Source organism: Salvia hispanica, chromosome 1 (genome assembly GCF_029641045.1).
Source record: "Salvia hispanica isolate PSC_SH4W2 chromosome 1, Shi_PSC_v1, whole genome shotgun sequence".
NCBI lineage: Eukaryota > Viridiplantae > Streptophyta > Magnoliopsida > Lamiales > Lamiaceae > Salvia > Salvia hispanica.
Window position 1 is genome coordinate 59,532,672 of NC_142692.1, and position 9,434 is coordinate 59,542,105.

Sequence of the window (9,434 nt, forward strand, 5' to 3'; positions counted from 1 at the left end):
GGGGTTCCACTTGTATATATTAGTTTTAAATGAAATGTTAGTGGAATGAATTAGTGGGAGGTAGGACACTATTACCATTTATGGTAAAATTGAACCGTGACTCCTATTCGCGGATGGACTAAGATGGGAAAACGGGACTTCTATTCGTGGACACAGGGATTAGTTTATTTCCTTCCTTGAATTTCTGCCTAAATTCAGCACTTGACAGCATCGCATGACGTTCGTAGAATGACCATAACATCCTCCACAGAACTTCAATTGAGATGTTCAAGGTACCATTGCGAAGCTTTGTCAAAAAAGAAGAGAATAGTATGTAGATGTTCAAGGTACCATCGCGAAGCTCTGCCCTAATTGGACTTCAGAATCGCCGAAAAAATGGGTTTGAACTGGGATTGTTGCGCGCAAAGCGGCCCAGGGGCCCGACGGACAGCTTTCGAGCTCTATGGGCTGGTTTTCAGCAACCGACCGCTGGGTTGTGCTTCTGCTCCAACTTCCGGATTTTGACCTATTTATGCCCCTTTTCAACTCTATTGTGCACATTTCTCACTAAATAGTCAAAATATCAAAATGGATAATTATGCAAGTAATAAACATGTAATGCAACTTTGACATCAAAACGGACCAAATAATGGCCTTAGAACAGTGTAAAATCAGAGCGTATCACTTATCTTGGGACGGAGGAAGTATATAAAATTTAAATTTGTACATTATTATGAAAGAAGTATATATTGCCTTCTATAATAATGATCAAATAACACTATTATTTAACATTTTGGCTTCAAATTCACAAATAATTTATCATAATTCAAATTAATAAAACATTCTTCTTTTTTATTGTTTCATTTGAATTGATATATTTCCTATAATAGAAACAACATCATCTCTATTTTATTATCTTTCCACTCAACTTACAAAACAACACTATATAAAATCATGCATTGAAAAACAAATGCTTAACAATTAGGATCCGTTTGGTACATGAAATTGGAATTGGAATTGAATTGGAACGAATTGAATTTTAATTCAATACCAAATATTTTGTTTGGTAAAATGAAATAATTGATATGGACTAGAGAAAATGAAAACTTTGATATAGTCAAATATACATGGGATAAACGATGTAGTGGCAACAATATTATCTATATACTTGATAGAGGATAATCAAAACACAAATACTTATGAGCAAACAAGCTGTAGCAAAACAGTCGTATAAAGAGAGGGTTTGGTCAAAAGAAGCTTTCAAGCTTGGACATAAGGTAAAGGTAATCTACCTCCTCAGGGTAGATCTTTGTCTGAGCCATCTCGCTTGGATACGCCACTCTCCTTCATCCTGACCTCCTTCAAGAATTCGTCAAGACCAAAGGGATCTTGCTCCTTGTCAAACTCAACAGGCATGTCTATTGGGCCAGCCCTCTCGGAAGTACCTGTGAACGCCCGGTCAACCTTGACGCATTTTATCTTATCAAGCTGTTCATCAACACCACCATACATCTCATCATCACGGTCTTTCTTGGGCTTGAACAGAGTAGTCAAAGCAGATTGTGCATTAAACAGACCCTTGTCGTAGATATTGTAGGCGTCGTCCGTGCCAGAACCAAAACACAAATCCATCCCTTTCTCCTGGTTGAAGAGCCTTTGATCATACATAACATCACCCCCTCTTGCACCAGTGTTGGCCATCCCAAGAGCCACTTTCTTAGTGATATCACGGTCTCTATCCCGGCTTATCTTCCCCTTCTTCCTCACGCCACCATCTTTCGCCTCCAGTCTTCTTTGCCTCACTCTCTCTCTTTGCCGTGTCAATCTTTCCTCTTTCTCATCATCTGTTTGCTTTTGGCCATCTCTATCCCTTTCACACACCACAATCATATCACCATCATTAGCAGAAGCTACTCCACTTTTCTTAATTCTAGCCTTCTGTGCCAACACCCGTAGTTCCATAACTTTCTTCTCCTCTTCCTTCATCACCATCTCCTTTCGAACCTTTGAACACGCTGCAACAGCCTCTCTAGCTTTCTGTTCTCCAACATACAGAGCCTTTGATAACTTAGCATGATTATCACTAATCCGAACCTCCTGCAGCCCACTGCCATCAGCAGCCATCCGTTTGTCGAGAGGAATCACATAACCTTTAGAATTCTTCGAGTTAGATATGCTAGGTGGGATTTTCCACTCCTGCTGCTCCTTCACAGTCACGGGCCGAGGGGGAGAATGCATGACGGGGACTGGTGGAGAACTCGAACCTCTCGGAATTCTCTTGTGCTTGAACTTGGGATGCTCCAAAGGATCTACTGCCATTCCCACCACGCTAATGAATCTCCCTTTAGCACATGCCAACTGCTGAGACGGCTTATACCTGATGAACTTAGATTCCGCAGCATTCAACCTAACATTCACAATCTGCTCCAATGCAACCTTGGTTTGCTGTGTTGTCTCATCAATCTCCCTCTGCTTCTCATCAAGATCCATTCCATCCTCTTTCGCAACAACTTCCTTGGCAAAGACTGGGACAAGATCCGAGTCCTGAGAATACACAATCTTCTTCGCATTCTCATCCTGACTCAAAGAATTTGCATAATGAATCCTCCCAATCCCAAATAGATACTGCGCGCAGTGAATCTCAGGAAAAGCCCCTCCATCCCCAAAATCCTCACGCTTCGACGGCTTAAACCCTACCCGTTTCATATAAGGAGGCACTGAATTAGTCGCATTATCAAACTCCACCATGGTTCGATTCGATCAGCGATAAACAAATGGAGTAGAAATTTTTCGAACGATCAATCACAAATTGATAAAAAACTACTCCCTCCGCCCCAAGATATTAGACCCCTTTCTTTTGGGCACAAGAATTTAGGAGATAGTTGTTTATGGTGTAAGTGAAGTTGGTAGTAGAGTAAATTTTTATCATAAATAGAAATGGTTCAAGTGTATTGGGACAACCCAAAGTGGAATAAGGGTATAATATCTTGGGATGGAGGGAGTACTGAAAATCGCGGAGAGGAGAAAGAAGTTTCAATGCGAACGGAGGAGAAGATGCGTAATGATCTTAATACCTTGTGTTTCAATTTATAAACCCTCCTTTACAATTCCAATGCGGAAAAGATCGAATATGACATGTATATCAATATATATTTTTTCCCCATTTCATGCTTAGTTTACATCTATAACTTTAAATAAAAAAAAGGTAAAGAAATGGATGGAAAAAGTTATGGAATATAGATCTTACTTCTATTTATTAATTTTTTTACAAAATTTCAAGGAGAATATGATACAATTATATGCAGACGGGCATGTTATATCTCACATTCTCATTATGAAAATATATAAAAATATAAATCACAGTCAGAACGCAATTTCTTTTATTTTTTTTTTAAATTTATATCGAATTAATATATGACTGGTTATAAAGCATGGAGGAAGTATGTGCATAAGGGCATCCGCAATGGTGCGGACGATGCGACGGACGATGCATCGTTCGTCGCATCGTCCGCCACTGCAGCATCGCGGACGACGGGTTAACCATCGTCCGTGCCCGATACATCGTCCGCGGACGATGCGCGGAGGATACCCCATCGTCCGCCACTGTGGACGACGCGGACGATGGGTCATACAATGCTCACGCGTTTTGTTTTTTTTTTTTTCCAATTTTTTTTCTTATTTAAACACTACAATTGTCTACCATTTCACACACTCCAATTTCACATCTCTTCAATTTCTCTACAATTATTCTCTCTCGTCGTCTGAAAAATGAATCCCGACGACTACGATTTGAGTAAATCGGATGGCTGCAGACGGGCCTTGACTCGAGCCTTGTTCGATGCCGTTAATGAAGCCAAGGCGGAATGCTTGGCACAAATGCAGCGGGAGCAGGCAGCGGTGGCGCGAGCCCATCGCCCGATACAACGCCGGACGTATGTCCCCCGCAAGCACGACGTAGGGCACGAACGTCTGATCGCAGATTATTTTGCCGAGAATCCAAGGTGGGGACCGAATGTTTTTCACCGACGTTTTAGAATGAGCCGTGATCTTTTTCTCCGCATTGTGCACACGTTGGAGGGACGTGATGAGTACTTCCAGTTTCAGGATTTACGCCTTTGCAGAAGTGCACGGTTGCGATCCGCCAGTTGGCCTACGGCACAATAGCGGATATGTTCGACGAGTACCTTCACGTCGGGGATACAACTGGCTGTGAATGTCTCAAGAAATTTTGTAAGTTAGTTGTGGAGGCTTTTGGCGACACATATTTGCGACGCCCGACTGCTGATGATTGCCAGAGCCTGATTCCCTAGGATGCTAGGGAGCATCGATTGTATGCACTGGCAGTGGAAGAACTGCCCGACGGCGTGGAGAGGCCAATTTACTAGCGGCTACAAGGGCAGCCACCCGACGATGATCCTAGAAGCCGTCGCTAAACACCGCCTCTGGATCTAGCATGCCTACTTTGGTGTAGCCGAGTCGAACAACGACATCAACATCCTCAACTCGTCCACCCTATTCGTCGATCATTGCAGGGGTCGCGGTCTGGCCATCCAGTTCACTGCCAACGGCCGCACACATCATATGGGGTACTACTTGGCCGATGGCATATACCCAAGGTGGCCTGTTTTTTGGAAGACGATCAGTTGCCCAATTGTGAGAGGAGAGTCTTGTTTGCGGCAAAGCAGGAGTCCGCGCGGAAGGATGTGGAGCGGGCTTTTGGGCAATCGTGAAAGGTCCGACGCGTTTATGGTACAAGGAAGTCATCGCCGACGTCATGTATGCGTGCATCATCATGCATAACATGATAGTCGAACAAGAACGTGGACATGTCACCGATTGGGTGGATGATGAAGCCGGGTTTAGCTCTAGCACGGCGACCTCGCCAGTCACTCGAGGATTACTGATAGGCTTCGGTGCGGTTCTACAGCGACAGGCCTCAATGTGCAACCAACAAGACCATACTCAGCTCATGACCGACATGATTGAAGAAGTTTGGAACCGCAACCGCCGCCGTTGAGAAATTGTAGTTTTTTTTAGTTCGTATTGTAATGTTTTAAATATTCAAATAATAGATAAAATGCTTAGAGAGTCCCTTAGGGCGGGCTATAGTCCGCTCCACTGCAGGTGGAATGGGAGGATGATAAAATGTTGACGTGGCGGTGCATAGGGTGTTACTTAGGGCGTCCCACCGTGGATGTCCTAATAACTAGAAAAATACAAATTAATAACTATATTAAAATACTAAAGAATTTCAGTACACTATTTTTCTATATTTAAAAAAGGGGTAAACGGATTAATGTTGTTAAAGAATCTCCATAGCCCAACTATCTAGTCCAAAAGGACTAAATCTGCCCCGTTTTCAATTGTGTTGGACTAAATAATTAAAAAGATAATATTCTGGACTAATATCGTAAAATCGTCTTATATTTAGGATTGCTTTTGGCTCTTACTCTTAAGTATATATCACACCAAATTCGAAATATAAACCATTTTTAAATTTTTATCTCACAAAATTTTTGTAGTAGTACTATATTTGGTGTTATTTCACAAATGATTTGAATTTAGTTTATAATTGGAGAAGATTTTTACACCAAAACTTATTTTTGAAAGTAATAGTGACAAATTAATGTAGAATTTATGAGCATTAAAATGATACTGTATCATTTTTGATGTTATTAATTTTTAAGTTTTAAAGGAGTATTAATTTTCAAATTTGTTGTCTAACAGAGTTTATGTATTTATGCTACAAATACTCTACGTGATGGAGTCATGCAATAATTTAAAGAAAACAGAGATTGTTTTTTCTTTGGAGATTATGGTTATTTTTTTTCGCTCCTGGTTTCTTTAAGAAAAAGTCCGATGAATTACAATTCATGTATTTGAATTTAAAACTTTTTCAAGAGAAATGCAAATTATTTATAGACAAATAACTCATTCAAAATAGCATGTGGCCGCCATATTCTACCTAAAAAATAAAAGTAATATAATAGTATAAAATACTAGTAATATCTTCATAAAGTAATAAGTACGAATACTACCTCTTAAAATTTGGTAAAAAATCCTATTTTTCCTCTATATCAATACAAGAATAAAGGATAGAGAACGGTCAGCTTTCACTCTCCATGAAGCACAGACGTAGAATATAAATGGGAACAACAAAATTAAAAATCAAGTCTACCAAACAAGAGAAGAAAATGTTTATTATACTGGTGTCTAGAAACAATACCAACTAAACAATGTTTATTATATGTGTTGCAATATTTTTAAGAATTTATAGAAATTAAATTTTTTTAAAATAAATCGTTAAAATCAAAATGAAGGAATTCTTAAAATTAAAACCGTTGTCAATTATTATTAGTGTATCATGTAGTACTATCAATTTTAATTTGTTTCCGTGATATTGTGAATTGAGCTAAAAATTATAATACTCCTGTTCTTCGTGAAAGTTAAATTTCTTAAATTTCCGGCCAAACTACTCCTCTATTTCCTCGGCTGTAGACTCTCCATCCGTTGACCATATCCGAGCCATTATGGAAGCGCTCCAAGTCTGTGATGTAATCCTCCTCCAGATCTTGGTGGATTTCTGGATACATTCATGTTAAATTGTGTCACATATACATCATATTAGACTAGTATTTAATTGTGATCAAGAGAGGAAAAAATTTAAACTATGGTAAAACATAGTCATGGACAGTTCGACTCATTACTCAACTAGACAACGAAATCAGTGTAAACTACCTGGCAAATCGACCAGGCTCAAATCCAGGTACATTAGGAGGTCCATAAGGATCAAAGCGGGAACCGGGGGGTATGCCTCTGTTCAGAAGATACACGTGTTAGCTCATCAAAGAATACATACTACTTTCTGCCACAGAAAGAGAGAGAGAGACAATACTCACGGTAGATAAGGGTCTTCTGTATCAGGTCCTACCCTGAGCCGATCTCTTTCTTCCTCTGTACTACAGTTCACATAACAAAGCAACTTAAGAAACGGATACATGAGGCCTAGATTAAGATTATGCAGAGAAAGCAAAACAGTTACATTAGAAGCAAGTAAAGAGCAACGATCAACCAACATAAATAAGTACCTAGAGCTAGAAGCCGATGCAGCATCCAGTTTGTTTAAAATTTCCTTGTTAATATTCTCCACTAGCTTCCCCAGATTCTTGAACTGCGAACCATAAATGCTCCCGGCATCCTCTTGGACATATTCACCAGCACTACAAACCGATATACTAGTGAGTCGAAAAACCCTTTATATGTAAGCAAAGATAATACTATCAAAGTTCTTATACTTATTCAACTTACTCCAATTCAAGATGCAGAGGCTCGGAGCCTCCTTCCTTGAGAACATCAACGATCAATTTATCATTCATCACAAGGCACTTCACGAGCACCTTTTTTGAACCCTTTGAGATACGAACGCATACTTATGTTCGACATTGTTCCAACCATCCATCCCAACTTCATCTGCACGAAATCACGTCCGCAGCAATCAACAAATTGAACATATTAAATTTGGAGAAATAGCATTCCAAACCCTAAAATAGTGAAATTAGCGTAAATTACCTTTGCAGGATACGGAAAGAGCGTCGTCAGCGAAAGCAGGAGGACCGGTGGCGTGGAGGACGTATCCGGTGGCAACAAAGGACGCGTGGACGGCGTACGCTGCCTTATCAAAGGCGGTGCGGAATTGAGGCCGCGCCGCCCATATCACTGCCAAAATCGACTGCTCAGTAGCCATATTGTAGATTTTGGGTGTTGTAGCAAAATACTTCCTCTACTTTCTTTCTTCTTCTTCTTCAAGTCTTAATAACTTTTAAATGAAATCAATACTAATATAATTAGATAGAAAGAGGGCGTGGCGTCGAGGAAGGCTCCGGTTGAGAGAGAGAGAGAAAGAGGGAGATGGCGGGAGGCAGGGAATTTTAATCTAAGATCACTAAGAGGGAAAGGTATATATAATAGGTATACCATGTATTAATTTACTTTTTTAAAAAGTGAAATATGTCTTAAAAGTAACATATTCCATAAGAAAAGGTATATTTTAAGGTAAATTATTTTTAAAAATAAAATGATAGTACAAAAGAAGATAAATATGATAGTTATAAAATTTTATTTTTTTAAAATGAAAAAAATATAATACCTTTTCGAATACTTCTTATTGAAGAATAATTTTTTATATAAAAAAAAAAGTAAATATAGTAATTATATTATTACTTTACAACTCTCTCCTCACCGATGCTCTAATAAAGAAACAAAATATATGTACGTATGTATATATGTTCACGTTCCGTAGTTCTCATAATTACGATATCTTTGAAAAATAAATTTCCGAAACTGAAGCCAAAAGATTATATATCGATTATGACTGAAACTATTGATAATTACAATAAAATATTCTACAATTATTTTAAAATTTATAAAGGTACGGTATTAATAATTTGAATAATATGCACATGGGAGTGATCAATTGCTAACTCATCATTTAATTGCTAATTACAACTAATTTAAGGCCATAGGATTTTAGAAAACGTGTGGTCTACAATTTGCCACGTGTAATTTTCGTTTTTATTAATAAAATAAAAAAAATAAAAAAAAGCGCCAAATTAGGGTTTTAGATGAAAATGTCAATATAGTGTTTCGGAAATATCAGCACAATGCTTTGAGAATGTCAACACGATGCTTTAAGAATGTTAACCCATTGTTTATATTGACATTCTACATGTATTATATTGACATATTTTATATAGTATGTTGACATTTCTGCTTTACGAAAAAATTGAAAATTTTTTGAATTTTTTTTCAAATTTTGACGTCGGAACATATGCATATATGATATCGTTGGAATCCTTATAAAATTATCTTTGATTTGATATATGTTATATGAATTTAAAGTTTTGGGATTTCTTTTAAAAGTTAGTTATAACTAAACATGAAGTTAATTGACATTAATACCCCTATTGATATTTTATGGAATTAATCCTATGGCTTTATTAACATTTTTTGTTGATCGTATTGATATTTTTTGGTTGATGATCTAGGCCCTTAATTTGAATATCTAATGGCTATTATTTAGTTGTAGTTAGCAATTAGATATTGAGTTAGCAATATAACACTCCCCATATGCACATACTTCAAGAAACTCCACCGTGTTTACAATAATAAATAAAATAAAAATTCATTCTAGAAGTTTAATTAGCTGAATTATAAGCTCAAATAAGGAAACAAAATATGTGTATGCAGATTCCATAATTAAACTGCGAATTTTTTCATAATTACAAATTCTTCGCGAAAGTTAGATTCCTTAAAATGCTCAAATATTTTCCATGTTGCAGTTTGATTAGGAATCAATCCCTAATTAAAACTTATAAAAACCACCTATAAAATGTAATCTCCAATACAAGTTACAGAAGTCAAAACACATGGAATTATCATTAATCATGAGGATGAGG

General features: G+C 37.7%; 2 pseudogenes; both read right to left on the reverse strand.

The window, feature by feature from the left end:
* Positions 1 to 1,275: 1,275 nt before the first annotated feature.
* LOC125220302 (SNW/SKI-interacting protein A pseudogene) lies at positions 1,276 to 5,469 on the reverse strand (annotated as a pseudogene).
* Positions 5,470 to 6,874: 1,405 nt separating this feature from the next.
* LOC125220300 (putative proteasome inhibitor) lies at positions 6,875 to 7,723 on the reverse strand (annotated as a pseudogene).
* Between the last annotated feature and the right edge of the window lie 1,711 nt (positions 7,724 to 9,434).